The sequence below is a fragment of the Rhinolophus sinicus genome, linkage group LG05 (genome assembly GCF_036562045.2).
Source record: "Rhinolophus sinicus isolate RSC01 linkage group LG05, ASM3656204v1, whole genome shotgun sequence".
NCBI classification, from domain to species: Eukaryota; Metazoa; Chordata; class Mammalia; order Chiroptera; family Rhinolophidae; genus Rhinolophus; species Rhinolophus sinicus.
The window spans coordinates 60,925,846-60,947,892 of NC_133755.1; positions in this window are offsets into that span (position 1 = coordinate 60,925,846).

Genomic DNA, 22,047 nt, shown 5'->3' on the forward strand with positions numbered 1-22,047 from the left:
AGTAAAATTGGAACTAATGTACATTTTAGCTTTTTCTTTAGCTCCTTCCTAATACTTGAATTGAAATATTTTAATAAAGTCTATTTCTATATTATTTTCAAACAGATTGTATATTGAATTGTGATTATTTTTTTAAATATTTGTCTCCTCCCTTGATCAATATCCATAGGGCAGGGATAATGAAGATATCACTTGTTACTAAATTCCTGGTTTCTGGCTTATTTGCTATGAAGCCCACCATCTATTTATTACATTTCGAGTGAATTATCATCAGGCTTATTCCAATTAGGGAGCTTATCATCACAGTATCGATTTTTCTCTGTGCCAGTCACCATGTCTGCAGTGTAATTATTCTTCAGTTTTGCCATATGCCATATGTGTCTCTGCCTTTAACTACCAGGCCAAAGTAGAAAAACAGAGTTTGATGCAGTTCCTGAGGGAAGAGAACAGCTTCACATTCAAGGTCACCCTTTCTGTGAAGAATCCAGTTGTACTTTCCTGTGGACCTTTGAAGGTTGAGGTTAGCACACCCTATAGCTTGAGCAGTGTTCCCCTGGAGGGACACTTGATGAGCAGACACAGCAGGGCTGGAAAGAGATATGATCTGGTATGAGGGACACATTCACAGATATGTCCCTAGAAAAAATGGGGTTTCCTATGAATTCCCAAAAGTAATTTAGTGGGTTTGTTTTTATAAAGTAGAGATCCTGTGTGAGCCCAAAAGGCAAGGAACAATAAAAGTAACTATCTGTGTTAATCTGTGATTTCATTTATATGCATAGCTGGAGATTCCCTGAGGCATTTGGGTTATAGAGAAACAAGAGGATTCACAACCTGGGAGCTAAAGGATATCTTTAGTATTACACAGGAGCAGAACATGGACTCAAAACTAGGTCTCCACACTCAAAATTCAGCAATCCTTACCATGTTCCAATGCAATTGCTTCATTGGCTCATGCTTCCCCGTGGACGATAGATTTCTCTCTATTTTCTCCAATATAAATTCTGTCCAGCTTTCAAAGTTCTATCAAAGCTCATTTGCCATCACATTTTATTTGACATCTATTTAATGATATGATGTATCAATGGGTACTTTAAATCTACACATATATTTTGATAATAAAGTATGCCTTTGGCAACAGTTCTAAGAGAAGTAAAAAATAAGGGCATCACTCATACATATGAGATATTAAATAAGCATGCATTGACCACATTGTATATGCCAGAAACAATCCTGGTACAACATTATTCACATATAGAGGGAAGGGAAAACATGAATGGAGCAACTATTATATGCCATCAGTATTCTAGAACAACACAAATCACATATAAGTAGAAAGAGATGAGCAGAGTTGAGTACCTAATATATGTCAGGTATTATTCTAATACATTATCACAGATAGGGCGTAGAATGAGCAGGATTGAACATATTTGGCTGGCACCATTTTTATTACATTACTCTTATAGAAATAAACACACATTGACTGCCTAGTAGCTGACACTATACTAGAAGACACTACTCACACACAGGGGAAGGAAGCGTGCACTGAGTACATAGTATATGTCATACATTATTGTAATATAACCCTATTCACATAAAGGGAAATTAAGTGTTCATTAAGTGCCTAGTATATCACAGATGCTATTCTAGTACAAACTTAGTCACACAGAAGTGAAAAGTAAGACTACATATGAGCACCAAGTATGAGCCAGTTACTAGTCGCGTGCAAAAACATTCACACATTGAGGACTGAAGTAACCATGCAATTAGCACTGAGATTATACCAGGTACAATTCTAGTGGATGCTGGTATATTACTCACACATCAGTGGACGGAAAAGAGCATATATTGAGTGGCTGGTATATACCTGATAGTAATCTAGTATACACCTTACTCACACACAGTAGGGGGAGAGGAACATGAGAATGATCAAGAATTGATGATATGGCAGGTGCTATTCTGAAACATCACTCACACATAGTTAAGCAGACAAGAGTGCATTGATCACCTACTGTAACCAGGCACTATTTTAGAACATTACTCACACATAGGTGGAAAGAAAGAGGCAGGCACCTAATACCACATATAATCTAAGTAATAGTCTAGCCCCAACATTTGCACACTTAGGAAAAGTAACAACATATAGTGCATCTAGGATATGCCAAGCACTATTCTAATAACACATTGCTAAAATGAAGGAAGCATTATTTGGGGCATTTACCTTTGCTCAATGTTCCCATTAATGCAAAGAAAACAGCATGTATTTCCGCCTGCTCTGGTTTGCATAAGTGTGAGTTGCAGATACTCCAAAAATCATAGATGAATATGAATCACAAGGGCCCAAAGGCTTTGTTTTGATTGAGTTACCACCATTTGTAATTCACACATAGTCTGCCATTGTTCAGGCCCACATTCAAAGATGGGTAGTTTGGGCAGTTTGATAGGAGCTTGCAATATTCCCAGACGTGGAATATGCATCTTCCAAAGTTCAAACAACCTGATGAAGGGCTGTGCTTCTTCTCAGTTCTGATGGTTGGCAATGAGAGCAGTTTATTTTCAGTTGCTTGTGGAAAGTCATAGGTGGCTCCTGCTCAGTTTATTCTGAAGAATTTCACTGCTTGGGCAGGCCCTTGGGTCTTTCCTGATTTATCAATCAGCTTCTGCTACTCGTGTGTGCCAGCATTATATTTAAGTCAGTCCTAGCTCACTCTTCAGTTTCTGATATTATCATATCATCATGAATATAGTGCATTATTATACTTGGGACCTATATCAATTCCAAATCCCTTCCTACCAAATTATGACGGTAAACTGGTAAATTCAAATAACCCTGTAGTAATACGTAAATGTAACTTAGGCTCCTTCCCGCATGAAGACACACTGTGGCTGACATTTTTCTGAAATTGGTATTGTAGGAAAAGCATTTGCAAAATAGTGCATTGAGTACTAGCCTCCCTTAAGGTTTCTCATTTGTTTGTTTATTTAACCTTCATATCCCATATCCTCACAGTCTAACTTCAATCCCTGTTAACACTTCATCAACAGGTTTTGGAATCACAATGCACTGGGCTCCCCTGTCAAGGAACTATATAAAAGGGTTTATTTTCTGCCCGCTGGCCATTTTACCCACCTGTGTCCATATGGTCTTGGGTCCCCTGGTGAGGGGCAGATCAAGGGACCTTGGCCCCTTTATCAACCATCTTCCTCATTATTTTACTAAATTATCACCCCTGGCAATTCAGGTTTCTTATTGTCACCTTTGCCTTCTCATCTTTTCAAATTCCTCTAAACTAGAGTAAACAGTGCAGATTTCTTTAGGGCCATTAAGTGTTGGGAGACCAGCAGAGACTTCCAACAGTCTACCCATCCTCTGACAGAGTTTAGTAATATGTTAGTATGTGTGAGACAATCGATAATATTAGTGGTATCTCCTATACAATGTTTGACAATTAAGTTCACAAACTTGTTTCAACAATGTTGTGAACATTTTTTGAAATCAGAGGGATTATTCATTATGAATTTGTACCAACTGGACAAACAGTTAACCAAGTTTACTATTTGGAAGTGCTGAAAAGGCTGTGTGAAAAAGTTAGATGACCTGAACTTTTCACCAACAATTCATGGCTCTTGTATCACGATAATACACCAGCTCACACGGCACTATCTGTGAGGGAGTTTTTAGCCAGTAAACAAATAACTGTATTGGAACACCCTCCCTACTCACATGATCTGGCCCCCAATGACTTCTTTCTTTACCCAAAGATAAAGGAGATATTGAAAGGAAGACATTTTGATGACATTCAGGATATCAAAGGTAATATGATGACAGCTCTGATGGACATTTCAGAAATAGAGTTCCAAAATTGCTTTCAAGGGTGGATTAGGCAATGGTGTCAGTGATACTGGTACTTCCCAAGGGGAGTACTTCGAAGGTGACCGTAGTGATAATCAACAATGAGGTATGTAGCACTTTTTCTAGGATGAGTTCGTGAACTTAATTGTCCGACCATGTGTGTCCTACTCTGTTGATATATTCATGTGACAGACTTTTTGTTTATAAATATCTGCTATATTTGCTATTTTATTAAGTGATATGTGAATTTCAAACTGTGTTTAGTGAGGGCAGGTATGTATGCTACATTGTTTAGTAATATTTTGTGAGGCATTACATTTAGTTGTTTATATGCTACTGTGATTAGTGATATATGTCTGCGATACACTCTTTATTGGCTCATGGTTTTTACTACTGTGTTGAGGGACATATGTATGAGACTAAGTTGGTGGTAGCCAATGTGTACTCTGTTTAGTGATATTTGGGTTGTTTATCTGCTATGCTGTTTAGTGATTTATGAGTGAGACCCTGTGTGTAGTTGTACATAGTGGATTTGCTACTTTGTTCAGTGACATATGAGTGAGATACTGAGTTAAGATAAGGGTATGTACCACTGCGTTTAGTGTTGCACTGAGGCTTTGCTAATCTGTTCATTGACATATATCTGAAACCTTGGGCTCAGTGGTGTATATGCTGCTGCGATAGTGATTATGCACCATACATGTGTGTGAGACAGTTTGTTCAGTTGTACCTGGTGTGGGCGGTATTCTCTTTAGAGAAATGTGTGCTATGGTGTTTAGTTACATATTGTGGAATACTGCATTTGTTGGTGTGAGTGCTACTGTGTTTAATATTTGATATTAAATATTTGATATTTGTGAGCTATTGTGTTAATAATGCTGGATATGTGTGCTAGAGTTTCAGTGATACTGTGTCTCATTCGTAGATCTATAAACACAGAAGCACACATACCAGTCACCACTAAACAAAGTGTCTTATACAAATATCACTAAACACATTGACACATATACATTTTACCTGTGAACATAATGTCTTACACACATATAACTAAACATAGTGGTACACACACTAGATATGCCACTACGCATGATCTTTCACACATATGCATATAACACTAAACAGAATAGCACATGCACAGCAGCATGAAACAAGCAGTGTGTCTCACACATGTCACTAAACACAATAGTACATACACCAAACACTACAAAATACAGTTTCTCACACATATATCCCTGAACAAAATGGCGCACACACTACTGAATCCAAATCTTCACACACGATTCACTACATGGAATACACAAGCATAAGTCATCACTAAATGTAGTATCTCAGACAATATTAATAAACACAGTAGCAAACAAACCTGGAATCCTTAAACACAGTGTCTCTCACATATGTCACTAAACAAAGTAGCAAGCATATCAGGCACTTATAAACACAGTATCCCACCCATATCACTCAACACAGTAGCAAACACCAGGGGTTTTTTACATAGTGTTTGCACCAATTAACCAAACATAGTAACCTATACAAAGACAAATGTGCAGTACCCAGCTCAGGTGACCAGGGAGACTGCATCATGTCCCCCCGCCCCCCAGGACATACACTATATAAGGCCACTCTACCAAGACAGGGAGACATAGCAGCCCTAATACACAGAAACAAACACAGGGAGGCAGCCAAAATGAGGAGACAAAGAAACATGTCCCAAATGAAAAAACAGAACAAAGCTCCAGAAAAAGAACTAATCAAAATGGAGACAGACAATCTACCAGACACGTTCCAAACTCTGGTTATAAGGATGCTTGATGATCTCAGAGGAAACTTCAACAAAGAGATAGGAAACATAAAAATGGAGATAGAAAACATAAAAAAGGACTAGTCAGACATGAAGACTACAATAACTGAAATGAAGAATACATTAGAGGGAATTAACAGACACTAATCACAGTATCACACACAACACATACCATGAAACACAGTGCCTCACATACACGTCATTAACCACAGTATCACACAAACAAAAAAACAGTGTTTCAACATACATCCATAAATGCAGTATGACACACTACCTTGCTAAGACATTATGGAAGGAAACAAGCATGCTTGAAGCACCCAAGTATATTCCAGGCACTAGCCCAATACAATATTACTCACTCAAGGGAAAAGCAAATGAGTATGTATTCGCTGTCAGTGCATATTAGTCTAATTTCTAGTATAACATTATTCACACATACATGGAAATTAATAACTGCATGTATGCATTAAATGCCTAATAAATATCAGGTATTATTCTAATAATGAAATAAACATGAATAAAGCAGCTAATATATGTCCATCACTATTCTATTAAAACATTACTCACACATAGGAAAGACAAAAGCATGCATTGGTATATACAAGCATCCAGTATATATCAGGCACAATTTCTATTTTAACATTACTCACCCATAGGGGGAAACAAACAAGCATATACTGAAGGTTTATATCCTCCAGGTATTCTTCTATTCTTATGTTATTCACACATGGTGAGAGAAAGCAAGACACAGCAGTGAGAATATGCAAAGCACTGTTCTAATACACGATTACTCACACATAGCAGGAGAAAAATAATGATGGATGGAGCACCTAGTATGTATCCACCACTATTCTTACATGCCTTTACTAACAGATAGGGAAAAGAAATGAGCATGAAGCACCAATTATAAGCACAATTCTAGATTAATGTCATTTATACATAAGGGAAGCAAACAAGGATGGATTAAGCTCTTAGTATAGTCCAGGAACTATTCTAGCACATTACTCAGAAGTAAGGAAGCAAGCATATTTTAATTACCTATTATATGCCAGGTATAATCTACTATAGCATTATTTAAATATAAGGGAAGGAAACTACCATTCTTGAACACCTAGTGTATGATAGGCTCTAGTTTCACACATTACTCACATACAGGACAAACCAAACAGCATACACTGAGCACCTAATACATGTCAGTTACTCTTACATTACGACATCACGAACATACATAGAAAAAAATGAGTATTACTGAGAGCTTACTAGATGCCAAGGACTATTCTAATACATTACTCACATACAAGGGGGAAGAAGAAGTCTGTATGAAGCATCTAGTATATGCCAGACATTATTTTAGTGTAACATTACTCTCACTTAGGAAAAATGATATAAGCTGCATCAATTTCCTAGTATAGTATCCTAGTCAGATACTATTCTATTACAATCTTATACAGAGGAGAAGGAAACGAGCATGCATTCATAGCCTGGTACATGCCAGTGTACTATTATATAACGTTGTTCACACATGAGGGAAGGGAATGAGCATAAACTCAGTATAGGCCAAACTACTCTAGTATAACATTCCTCATAGTTAAGAGGAAGGAAACAAGATTACATTGAGCATCTCTAATACATAAGACATGATTCTACTACATTATTACTTACACGTAAGGGGAAGGAAACAAACATTAATTAATCATCCAATATGTGGAGGGTACTTTTTAGTATAAATTTATTTCCATATAAGGGAAGAGAGCACGAGTGCATGAAGTATAGATGGTCTACATGCCAGCCTCTATTCTAGTGTGGCATTACTCACATACAGAGGAAGGAAATGAGCATACAAAGGAGCACATAGTATGTGCCCAGCAAAATTTTAGCACAATATACCCCGTATATTGTCAGAAGGGACAAGCGTGAATTAATGCCAAATATATGCCAGGTACTGTCCTGGGAAAATACTATTCTTACATAAGGGAAAGAAACGAGCATGTAATTAGTAACTAATTTATGCCAGGCACTACTATAATTGATCATTACTTACATAAAAGGAAAAGGAAAACAGTGCACTATCACTGGTGTTTACGGGCCCTATTTTAGTATAAACATGCTTACAGATAGGGGAAGGAAACAAGGATGCATGAAGCACCTAGCATATGACAGGCAGTGCTCTAGTAAAACCTAACTTGCACAGAAAAAAACCAGCATGTATTAAATGCCTACTACATACCAAGAGTTATTGTAGTAAAACATTACTCATACATAAGGGAAGGAAAAAAATATTGCATTAAGCAACTCCTATGTGTCAGCTACTGGTCTAGTACAACGTTACTCTCAGGGGAAAGAAACAAACTACCACTACGTATATGCAAAGTGCTCTTCTCGTACAAAGTACTCAAAGGTGAAGGAAAAGCTTACTCAGCCTGACACACCTGGCATTACCATTAGAATATTTAGAACTTGAGATTATTATGCCAAGAGAAATAAGTCAGACAGAAAAAGCAGAGAACCATATGATTTTACTGATATGTGGGATATAAAACTGAAAACAATAAAGGAACAAGACAAACAAATGAAAAAACAAAAACTCATAGACACAGACAATAGTTTGGTGGTTACCAGAGGATAAGAGGGAGGGGGGTGGTAGATGAGGGTAAAGGGATCAAATATATGGTGATAGAAGGAGAGCTGACTCTGGGTGGTGAGCACGCATCGTGATATATAGATGATGTATTACAGAATTGTACCCCTGAAACCTATGTAACTTTACCTACCATTGTCAACACAATAAACTTTAATTTAAAAAAGAATATTTATACAACATTACCCACTTTTAGAAGAAAAGTAGCAAGCATGCATTAAGTGCCCCGTTTATGCCAGCCAGTATTCTAGTACATTTTACTTTAACTTAGGATGGAGAACACAACAATGCATTGAATACCAAAAGGGTATAAGCCCTATTCCAGTACAACACAGGGAAGAAAACATTATTTCATAGAGTGCCTCACACATGCCAGATACAACATTACTCACAATAGGGTAAAAGAAGCAATCATCCATTTGTACTTTTTATAAAGCAGGTACTATTCTGGTACAAATTTGCTCACATATAGAGAAAGAAAGGGTCATGAACGAAGCATATTGTATATGCCTGACACTACTATAGTACAATATAATTCACACATTGGGAAAAGAAAGTAAACATGCATTGATTGCCTAATACATGCCAGGTACTAATCTAGTCAAATAATACTCTCACACAGGGAAAAAAAAACAAAACAAAACAAAAAAGCTGGCATACATGGAGTATCTGGTATAAACCAAACAATATTTTAGCAAAGTATTACTCACACATAGGAAAAAGTAAGCATGCATCTATGAAGTGCCTAGTGTATGCCTGGTCCTGTACTAGTACAATGTTATTCAGTAATGAAACAAGCATTCATTAAGTGACAAGTGTATGCCAGAAAATATTACAATATATCACTCACAAATAAATGGAGGAATACAACTGCATTGAATGCCTAATATTTGTCAGGCACTATTCTATCGCAATGTACCTCACACATAGAAAAAGGAAACGAGCATGCCTGAAGCACCTAGTATTATCATAAGCTATCACATTACTCAAACACAAAAGAAGGAAACAAGGATACATTGAACATATACTAAAGGCCAAGAACTATTCTATTACAACTTTATTTGTACAAAGAAAGGGGAGAGAATTCACTGAGCACCTAGTAAATGTCAGACACTTATCAAATTCACACATAGGGAACAGGAAGAAAGATGCATTGAGTACCAACTATAAGCCAACTACTATTCAAGTACAACATTACTCACAAAAATACATATTTCTTGTCTCAATTTAACAGTAAGGCTGTCCTAAAATAGTAATTGAAATATATTCTAATACCACATTACTCACACGTAGTAGGTGTGACATAATCATGAGCCACTTGCATAAGACAAGTATTATTCTAGGACAACATAAATCATATTTAGGAAGTAGGAAAATGCATTCAGTGCACTCCTAATATATGCCAGGTCCTATTCTGTTTTAACGTTATTCACACATGAATGAAAAAATCAAAAATGTTCATTGATCACATAAAATCATCCAGAGAACATTTTAGTACATATTACGCAGATGGAGGGGGGGATGAGTTTGCATAACATAGGCCAGGAATTATTCAAAATCCTGGCTCACACACAGTGGAATTAAATAAGCATTAAGTCCTAGTATATGCAAGGTGCTATTAATTATAAACTTTCTAGGCTACCCTAGTGTGGACTCACACAAAGGGATACAAAATGAGCACGCACTGAGCACCTGGTGTATGACAGGTCCTATTTGAGAACAATGTTACTCATCCATAGAGGAAGGAAAGAAAATTCAGTTTGAGCAACATATATCAATCAACCAGGCACTGATTCTAGCACATCACTCACTCCTAAGGGAAACAAACAAGGATTCACTGAGTGCCTAGTCTGTCCGTCACTCTCCTACTACATTACATAAAGGGAAAACATGACAATGCATTGGGCGCCTAATGTATGCTCGGTAGTAGTCATACAACATTTGTGTTAGAATCTTGACATTCAGTTATAATTTAACCACATTTATGAATTAATTTAGATCCCGGTTATTGGCAACAAACTTCCTCTTTTAGGTTCTCTTTCCCTTTATTTTCCCTGCTCTAGTTTTTAGCTACTCCGCGTTTCTGTGTCTTGAGAATGTTCTTGAGAGATTTACAATATAATGTAATGTGATAATTCTGTTTTTGTTGAGTTCTTCTATACCTTTCATCTTGAATGACATGACTGATGTCTTTGCCTTCCCTTATTTCCTTATATGTTTCTGACATACCTGTTTCCTGTGAAACAGGCCTGCCATGCAACCTTAATTTAGCAGAAGCTAGATTCTCTCAACTATTTTCTTTTGGACCATTTGCCTTTGCTTTATTTTCTGTTCATTCTTATAGCTGAGTCCATTATCTTCCTCGTCTAATCCTGAAAAGCAAGTTGACTGTATTCCCATTTTTTTTTATTGTACCTGGGGACCTAATTAAAGCACTTATTTCAATAGATCATTAGGCTGCCTTTCTTCTTTAATTCTGGCATAAACTAGTCAAATTTCTTTAAGTGGATCTGATCCAGTTTGCAGGGGATTAACCCTAGTTGTCATTGATTTAACTCAGTCAAAAGCAGTAGGCTCTAAAAAAAATTACAACTGATCAAAAAGTTTCAAGTTCATCTTTCAGATTCAGAAACATTTCGAACCAAAGGAAACTTCTTTGTATGGTTCACTTGATTCAAGTGGTTTTGATAGGTTTAAATAAGCCTGGATGATCCCAAATTAATTTAAACTAATGAGAACAACTTTGAGTAAGCCAGAGCTGGTTTAAATTAGTCAGAACCTAGTCAACATGTCAAGCCATTTTTACAAAGCTCATGGGCTTTTGTGCAAGGTTCTCCCAGCTGTGACCAACCCAAATGATTGGAACCGATTTAAACATCTCAGAAAAACTTAACTTTACATTAGAACCATTATTAGCTAAGTGTATAAGCATCTTGAGTTCGTTTTCATTTTGATAAATTACCCAAATCTGTTTTGAGCCTGGCAGAACAGATCTTGATTTATTTAGCGAACCATCACAAAACAAAGTTTTCATCACAAAGTTTTCCTCAACGTTTTGCTCCTTTGTGTTTGATATATATCCCCAAAATAAATCCAGTTTCTGGGTTTATCTTGAGGGCTTGATTTCAGGAATACCGTAAGAACTGCAGCAACTATGTCTTTGTTTCTTCCCAAATGAATTCAATTGTCATTACCTCAAAGTTGCAGTTTCTAAAGTTGATCTAATTTCCTTAAAAGTGAATCCTTCTGACCTTTAAGAGGAAGCTGCTGAGGCAGGCAGCTGATAATAAGCGAAGAACTTCTGGGAAAAATGAGCCGGAATAATCACTTTGCGTACATTATCTCATTCCATCCTGCCAAAAACTCCATGAAGTGTCTGTAACGCTACCTTGGTTTCCATAAAAAGAATCACTCCTAATTCATTGGAATTATTTTAAAGGTTCTTTGGATGCCTCTTCTTTCAGGGATACATCCCCAAAAGGAACTTTTGTCATACCTCCTTTATAGGAGCTTAGTTCTTAATTATTTACTTTGTCTAAGATCCTGGGCAACCCTAGTACTCTTTTATATTTATCTTTATGCCAGGAACACTTCCATTGATACAACGGTACTAAGCAGGATATGTTACAGAGGAACATGCCTAATCTGCCCTTGAGAAAAGCGGTTTAATTTGAGTACCAAAATGATGCCATTTTTGCTGAGGGTCACTTGGACTATGTGTCCCTGCCTCTGTAGGGATGCAGATTTTTCTTCCTCTACCATTATAACACCTCAGTGAAAGTGTTGGCTCACTCTGCATGGTCCCTTTTGGGGGATATTCTCAAAAAGTCCTTCTCTAGTCTGGTTTTACTTCTTCTCTCTTTATTTTTTAAGCTCAAACTCCCTTGGTCTTAACCTTAATCTTAATCACTATCTTTGTAGATTCTTCAATAAGTAAACAATGCGATGTGGTCTAATGGTTAAGCGCATTTGCTTTGTAGTGAGGCAGATTGAATGTACATTCCAGTTGTATTACTTCACACCTGTGTGATCTGGACAGCCAGCTTATTTAACTTATGCAAACTTCAGTTTTTCATCTGTAAATGAGGATAATCACAGAGCTTTCTCGTCATAGTGGCTGCAAAGATTAAATGTAGGTCTCTTTGTAAAGTACTTGGCCCTGTACAGAATGAGGGCCAAATAAATATAAGCTAGTACTACAGGGATACAACAATGGCTTTAAAACTATTACTGTTGTTATTATATTATGTGCAAATACATTCCTCAAATTCCAGCAGTAAGTGTTGTCATCCTCTTTCATTAATAGAGAAGAGATTCCAAAGCGTCAAGTAACTTACCAAAGGTCACACGACACTATGCAGTATTACTGGGATCAGAGCCTGTCTCTTAGCAATCTAAAGCCAATGCTCTTTCCCACCCCACCCTGTTTGTAATAATACTACATTCTCACTCCCAATATTCCTTAGGGCCTTCCATTTCTTCTTGGTTTTTTTGTTTGGTTTGGTTTGGTTTTCTCTCTCCTCTTTCACTTCTTACAGAAGGCAAACTAAGAGGTCAACTTGCCTCATTTTTCCCTTCCCAATTTTTCCTAATTCTTCACTGACATCCTGCTTGTGCTCCTCATTTACTGTAAGGCCTTTCTCCCATTTATAGCAGATGACATGAACTCACCCTATCCCCGCTATAAAAAAGGGAAGTTGAATTCAGAGTTGGGAATTCCCCAAATGGTCTTTGTCACCAACTATGGAATTTTATTTTAAGGCTTCCTTTCCCCTTCCAGGTTCTGTATTACTCTAGGCTACACCATATGCTCATCAGTTTTCGCATTTACAGAGCAATGTCATTGCAAATCCCTTTTCATTTCCTTCATTTGAGGTGATCAGCTCTCTATATTCAGAATCTGCTATACACCACTGCCCTCTCGCCCCTCTCAGAGGGGAGTATTGTATTATTTGATGAAGATAATGAAAAGAAAAATACGAGATGTGGCACAGATAGAAGTAGAGGGATCCAAAGGTTGGGACCATGGGTTTTTCAGTCAACGAAGTATAGCAATCATCTATTCACTTAGCCAATTAACATATATTGACCATTGGCTACATGTCAAGTACATGGCTGGGAACGGAAGTCTGATAAGTACCAATTATTATATGTGAAGTCCAATTTGTTATTCTAAAATATGGGAGCACATGTTATAGGGGCTCTTGTTAGGTGAAACAGAAGAAAAATTGAAGGAATAAGAGGTATACTTGGAGAGACAGTAGAAATAATAATGTCAGTATTGAGAAAGGTTGCAGCAATAACTAGGACAATTTGCAAAGCGCAGAGGAGCTAGCCAGCTTTGGGTGACCTTGATGCTCGAAAATGTCACTTGCTGGAGAAGGGCTATAAAATAGCCTTTTAAAACCAATAGTTTAGCAAGATATTTTGCCTATAATAGGCGCAGGTAAATGCCACTGGTATTAGGAGGGCCACAATTAAAGTTGTGGCTGAAGTACAAATGAGTGTCTGCAATGGATTTATTCAGAGTTGTGAGATAATAAAATTTAATTATTGGTAGTACATGACCAACAAGTTGTCTTGCTGACATGTCATATAACAGAGATATAACACCAGTACAAGGGCTTGCTTTGTACTTTCGATCTGATATAAAGAAATGATAGTTTTGCTCTAATTTGCAGGCTATGCTTTTATCACCATGCCAAAAATATTTTTTAAATATTTTTAAATTTTTAAATAAAGTACTCCTTGAAGGCTGATTAGCTGAAAGAGTATTCAGAAGAAAACAAAAATTGAAACCCTTGGGGAGAGGAACAGTTAGAACTAGAAAAAAATCTTAATAAGCCAGAACAATTGGATTAGGACTCATGTAGCAGGTGGTAGTGAGGAGAATTTCAGGATCCTGGCAATGGGAAGTGTTGGAGAGGAAAGAAACCCACAGATGGTTAGCCAAAGAGTCATCTCTTAGACGTAGCTGAATTCCCAATGACCCAGGATCAGGCCAGCATTCTCCAAACTGCTGTTCCATACAACACTATTTCATATGACTTAATGTAAGAGTTGCAATTTTACAAATGTTCTATATTCAAATAAATCTGAGAACGGTGAGTTAAACAAAATTAAACAAGTACATTTTTTTCTTCTAAGGAAGTCATCTCAGTTCCCTTAATGTGATAATACAAAACGTGTTTCTCCAAGAGGGAGAAAAAGTATTTCCCAAACATAATAATGAAATGGCATCTATTAACATCTCCCAGAACTTTTATTTTGTGGATAATGTTTGGGAGATGCTGATGTAGATGATTGTTGTTATTTGAACTACAAAAATGGCAAGCAGGTAAAGTCAAAGGCACAAAGTCCTGGCCCATGGGGATTCATACAGATCGGTGGAGAGCAGTGTAACTTTGTACAGTAGTCTATTACAGCAGGGCTTCTGGAGATGTAGTAAGAACAAGTTAGGGAGAGACTGAGCTTCTAGAAGCAGTGTTCAGGTTCTAGCCAGGGTTTTAATCAAGTAGTAGTTAGGGTGAGATTCCTAATCACTAGAGGACACCGTGACCTAGACATAGAATCCAGGAGAGAGGACAAGAAGTATGCAATGATTTCAGTTTTATATCCCACATATCAGTGAAATCATATGGTTCTCGACTTTTTCCTTCTGACTTATTTTGCTTAGCACAACAATCTCAAGGTCCTTCCATGTTGTCACAAATGGTAGGAATAAGTCAAACAAAAAAAGAAACAAAAACTCATAGACACAGACAATAGTTTAGTGGTTACCAGAGGGTAAGGGGGAGGTGATAGAAGAGGGTAAACAGGATCAAAAAATGGTGATGAAAGGAGAACTGACTCTGGGTGGTGAACACCCAGTGTGATATATAGATGATGTATTACAGAATTGTACACCGAAACCTATGTAACTTTACTAACCATTGTCACCTCAATAAACTTTAATTAAAAAAAAAAAATGTATGCAGTGAGTCATCGTGGCAGAGGTAGGGAAAGTGATGCAACTCCCAACCTACAGTGCCACGGCCTGCCTACATCTCTGGCCTCTCCAGCAGAGGTACCAACAGAAGATTAATTACATCTTCCCCACAAAATGGCAGAAGATAGTAAATTATATATACCCTGCTCTGTTTTTAATTCAGAAAATGGGGGCTACCTTTCTGAACACATAGTACGCATCATCAGATAAAGCTGACAAGACCACCCAAGGAGAAATTAGGAAAGAGCTGACAACTGAAGTTCTTGGTGTGGCCTGGGTTGGTGAGGTTCCCAAATTTCTAAATGCCCACATCATGAATTAGAAAACATATGCAGTCCTCTCTGATCACATACATATTCAAAAGCCATTTGGAGCCATCATAATCCTCACTGTGCCGCAATAAGCACTTTCAAATTAAAAAGAATAATTAATGTGCTTCTAAATCCAAGCTGATAAGAGCTATCATCTGGAAATAATAAAGAGTCGCTTTCAAGCAAAGGAAGAGGCCAAAAGGAGCCATGTGTGGGACCTGATGATGAAGAATCTGATGGTGGATACCACCTGCAACTTGGACACAGTGTTGGTACCAACCATCCTGAATTAGGAGACTTGTGAAAGCTCCTTCCCAAAGCAAAGGTCTTCACTTTTACAGCTATCTGGAAAGAATATACACTCTACTGATTGTGAAACATTACTCCCCTGATCATTGACTAGACATAATGACCAACGTCCCTAGTGTAAAATTGTAGTTGGTGCTTTTCAAGCATTTTAAAATCATATACTGTGTTCTGAGCATTGCAAGTGGAAGATGTTTTCCTTGTCTTTCAGGGATTACGAGTTTAATAAATTAAAAAGAACATTGTTCGGGGCAAACAAAAAAGCTATGTAAGTGAGAACAAGAACCAACAGTCTTGTTGCTTATGAGATTGACATAGTTCTGCAGGTGATTCCCTGCTGCTTTGTGGGCTGTGCTGTCATAAATGAGCATAGTTGCCAACTTAGTACTTTAGCAGATTCCTACTTTACTACTTATATAACTATGGTGCTTCTAGAGTTCACTATTAAATTGATTGATAAATAACATTTACCTAACATTAGTTCATTGTCAATAACATTAATAACATTTATAAACCATTTACTATGTGTCAGAGACTGTGCTAAGTGCTTTATCTGCCTTAGATCATTTCATTTTAAAAGCAACATTGTAATTCAGGTACTGTTCTTATTTTCATCTATATATGGAGGAATTATATAGAGAGGTTAAGTAACTTGCCCAAAGTCACACAGCTAGGGAGTAGAAAAGCCAGGATTTGAATCTAGGCATTATGAATCCAAATCCCAAATTCTTACTCACTAAAGAGAATCATCCAGTGCACAACCGTGGGCTTTGATTACCTAACTGGTAACTTCATAGTGACTTATTTGGGTTGACAGTATTGCTACTAGACAGAATACAGCAAAACTCCCCTGAATCTTTTTTTTTTTCCTTTTTTTTAACAAAACCTCCAGTGCTCCAACAACTTAAGAAACTGCTGGGCTTTATTCCCAGGTAAACACAGAGTACTTTAATTACACTTATCAGTAGGCTAAAAGTGACACTAATTATCAACTATACTAATAACAGTGATTATACATAGCCTTGCTCACCCAAAATTCCATAAAACAGCCAACTACAGAAGTTTGTATAATTTGCCCAAAACTTTAGTTTCTGTCCTGCTGTCTGCCTCCTGTTTCAGGCTTCTTGATCCTGTGAGTCATCGTAAAGCTTCAACAAGTCCAGCCCTGGAGTTGCTATCTGCCCTCATTTCCACTCCCTCTCTCTTTGCAGGGCTTTCATTAATATTCTCAGAGAATCTTAGCTGTTCCCTAGCAAAGCCCCAGGCAGAGGAAATGCTTTTCCACCAAACAAAAATTAAGACGAGGCCCTTTGGCATGCCTCCACTCTTTTCCTGTAGTTCTGTAAAAAACAGAAAGCTTCATGTCTTAGCACTTCAGATGTGACAAAACCTGCAGCACAAGTTGAATATAACAATGAAATATTTACTATGATTTTCAAAAACCAATTTGGTTCTATGTCTCATCCTTCATTGGATGTTGCCTCCTGGTTGACAGGGGTGGTGGCATTTACTGCTTCATAAAGTCATAATGGGGACACATATCAAACCTGATTGTCTCAAGGTAAGGAATTATCAGCGAGATAAAATAGTTTCAGTTGAAGTATTGGGGGAGCGAGGGGTGCTTGCTTAGATTCTCCATGAATGGATGCACTACACGACTCCACAGAATAATAAAATGATGCCCTGACTCTTCTTGATTGGGTGGGCTACGGGAGCTTCCAGACTGTGTTCTCCAGGAAAATGTGCACTACAAACATCCCAACTTCTCTCATAGCAACAACACACAGGTGCACTGAATTTCAGAGTGATAGAGGATTCCTTTTAGCAAAACAACACTGTAGACCTTCCACAGCCAGTTTTTGGCATTTCATGTAAAATTGGTGATTCCATACTAATAGCCTGGAGATAAGGAAAATGAATAAGCTTGAGAATGGCAAAGTAAAGCCCATCGGACCCTTATAAGAGTGTGATTTCCTTGTGCCTTTGAAAGAAGGGAAATACCACTGGTTGAGAACTGTCTGAGCTATGTCAGAAGATTGAGTAAAAATTTATAAGTATTTTGCCAGATTAAAAAAAAAAAGATCCCATATTTGAAAGCCTCCACCAGTTTGGTATCTCATGTTCACTAGCAGAATCTCCATCTGGTCCTCAGCGTTCTATATCTCAAGCTACTACTGCATCCATCCTCCCTTTTGCGTACCTTATTATTGTTCTTGCTCTTCTACTTACCTTTGTGGCTACATCAGGATCTGTAAGTTATTCCTTGACAGCAGTAGGTATTCAAGAATTCTTTGTTCACAAGTTGTTAAATCTTTACCAGCTTCTTCAGGCAGCTTATTTCTTGCCAGCTACTTGCCCACTGCAAGCTTCCAAATTAATTACTTTAATCCTATTCTTGTGATTTGTTCTGTCGCCCAAATTCCAACTTCCTGTTTCTCTACTCTTAGTCCTGAGCCATGGAATGAGGCTGTTGAACGTTTCATCAAAACAAAACAGCAGGAGTCCTAGTGGACTGGTGTGTGGCACACAACAAGTTTGAAAATGCCTGCATAGGGATGGATTTGATCCTTGAATCTTTGGGTTCACTGCCTTTGCCCAGCTGTTGCGCTGCATCTCCCAGGTAGCCTCTGATTTTCTCTTGTGTTTCCTTCATAGCAACAACCATACATTCTGCATTTTGAGAATTTCCACTATGTTTTCTAAACAAATTGAAGGAGTGTCATGAATGCTTAACAAATTTCCAGTGAGAAAATAGTGTGGACTGAAGAAAATGTTCTTTCCTTGAAGTATATGGCAATTGTTCTTGAGTTATCTTAAACCACCATCAACAACAACACTTGTTTCTCTAAGACAAGGGCTTTACAGATAACTTAAACAGAAGAGAATAATACTGGGAGAACACATTTTTATCATAAAGGTCAATTAGATAAAGACAGCCTAATTTGAAGAAACAAAGCCAAATATAACAATAAAACAAACTGTGACAATTCTAATGATTTGTCAGCATTACCTATTCTCTAAAAGATGATAGAGTATTTTCTACATAAAAAAGAGGCACTTTTTCAGAAAAATAGACACACAGACCAATGGAACAGAACTAAAATCTCAGAAGGAAACCTACCCATATATGGGCAACTAATTTTTGACAAAGGGGCCAAAAACACACAATAGAGAAAGGAAAATCTCTTTAATAGTGTTGGGAAAACTGGAAGGCCACCAGAAAAAGAATGAAACTAGACTGCTATCTAACACCATACACAAAAATTAACTCAAAATGCATTAAAATTTGAATATATCACCTGAAACAATAAAATACATAGAAGAAAATGCAGAACAGTGGAAGTCCACTAGTGAATTCTACTAAACATTCAGAGGATTTAACACCTGTCCTCCTCAAACTCTTCCAAAAAAATTGAAGAAGAGGCAATACTTCCTAACTCATTTTATGAGGCCAACATTACCCTGATACCAAAACCTGGTAAGGATAACACAAAAAAAGAAAACTGAAGACCAATATCTCTGATGCATACAGATGCAAAAATTCTAAACAAGACACTAGCAAATCAAATACAACAACACATTAAAAAGATTATACATCATGATCAAGTGGGGTTCATCCCAGGGGCACAAGGATGGTTCAACATAAGCAAACTGATCAATGTGACACACCTTCACCACATAAATAACATAAAAGATAAAAACCATGATTATATCAATAGATGCAGAAAAAGCTTTTGACCAGATACAACACTGATTTATGGTTAAAACACTTAATAAAACAGGTATAGAAGGAAAGTACAAAAAGATAATAATAAAGGCCATATATGACAAAACCTCAGCTAATATCATACTCAATGCTTAATAACTGAAAGTTTTTCCTCTATGATCAAGACCAAGACCAAGATGCCCACTCTCACCACGTCATCACTGTTATTCAACATAGTGTTGGAAGTCCTAGCCAGAGCACTCAGGCAAGAGAAAGAAATACAAGGCTTGCAAATTGGGAATAATGAAGTTGAATTGTCACTTTTTGCAGATGACATGGTTCTTTACATAGAAAACCCTAAAGATGCCACACACACACAAAAAAAAAACTATTAGAAACAATAAACAAACAGAGTAAAGTTGCAGGATACAAAATCAATGTACAAAAATCCATTGCATTCCTATATACTAACAATGAAATTTCATAAAAAGAAATTTTTTAAAAATTCCTTTGCAATTGTAACAAAAAGAATAAACTACCTAAAAATAAACTTTAAAAGAATGTGAAGGGCCTGTATACCGAAACTGTAAGACATTGTTAAAAGAAATTGAAGAAGACTCAAAAAAATGGAAAGATATTCTGTATTCATGGATTGGAAGAATTAACATAGTTAAAATAGTAATATTACCCAAAGCAATATGCAGATTTCATGCCACCCGCATCAAGATTTCCCTTGTAAAATAAGTAAACCAATAAATTGTCTAAATTTTTCAAAATGTCCTTAAATCCAGTCTCTCTTATCCCCATAGTTTCTTACCACTCCTTTTTCTATCTTGGGTTTTCAGTCCTCTATCCAATGTCAACATGAAGTGTTGACATATTAGTGAATAATCCACACCACAAACAGGAAAATGATTTTGCTGTAAATGATGACAAGCATGAGGTGAGAAAAACTAATGGTCTGGTTTACCTAAAGCCTAATGTTGGAGAATTCTCCAAATAGTATCTCAATAAGAACTGGTATCACATCAGAGATTAACAAAGATTCTAGAGATGTAATTTAGAACGTTTTTCAAAACACAGCAAGGTTTCCCAAAATATCCCCCAAATCTTTTCTAACTCTCAATGTTTGCAACATCATTAAATTCCTACAGAAGTTACCAGTGTGAAGCACTGATTAGGCTGGTTCTATTCTCTGTTCAAGGGGTGTGTGTGTGTGTGTGCGTGTGTGTGTGTGTGTGTGTACGTGTGTGTGTACACATTCTGCCAATGTCCCCCAAAGAATTTTAATCACTTTGAGAGAAGGAATCAACCTCTTATACTAAAAACATTTTATAAGTAAAATGCTAGTCATATTCTGATGTATTATTAAATTTTGCCCACTTATCCCATTTCTAGTACTTCAAACCCCCATTGTACTTACATTTGGGTATAAATGGCGGGGGAAGACATACAGCCTGATTAATTGGTTCCAGTGGTAGTACTCTTTATTTTATTTGTGCTCACTTAAAGTTACTCTAAAATGAAGTGTTGATAATCTACATGAATTCTCTAGTCATAAAACTATTTGCTTTTACATTTTTTCTGATCCCCTTTTAAACACTGTTCTGAGCACACTGTAACTGCTCACTAAACATCTGTTAAAAGTAAGCTTTCACTGGGTTGATTGATCTCCACTTGGTATCTATGAAGCAGACATTTTTCACTCCTTTTTAAGATTCATAATTATGCAGAGGACATAGATTTTCAGGTATCAAATTTGTTTTTGAACTTGAGTCTTGAAGACATAGACTTAAGAAGACTGACTTTACCTTGTTTCCCCCACCTACTGAGCCCACAGGTGATTGGACACAAAAAGTTGTTCAGACTTCCAGGCAGTGGAGGAGTGGCATGGGCAGACACAATGCCTATTCCTGACCAGAAGGTGTTTGCAAAGGCAGTTTGGTGACGTGGCCTTACCTCACTACTCAGTGAGAGTCAGTAGTCAGCACCCTCCCCTGTGGTACAGGAAAGGAGCAAGTTAAGAGAAGGTCCTTCGGCAGGTGCGCCCTAACACAGTATCTACCTCCCCTACAAAGAATTCGGTTCTCTCAAGCCCCACTCTGACTTGTGCCTATGATAGAACAGGAGAAACAGAGAAACTAGAAATTGAGACCATCATTCTAGTTTTGACTTTTTAATATATTATTTATGTAACCTCAGCAAGGTTTCTGAACTTCTGTAAACATCAATTGTTCTTATTTGTTAAAAGGAATAATAATGCATATTTTGTCTGTTGTTGGTGTTCCATTAAATGACATATTTTAAAATGCTTTAAAAACTCAAGTGTGCTATGCAACTGAAAAGTATTACTCCAGTGGGACTGGGAGAGGGAGAAGGAGAATAGTGGAAGAAGGGACACCTTTTAGGTTAACCCAATAGAGTAATCGTGGTTTAAGTATTTTCCA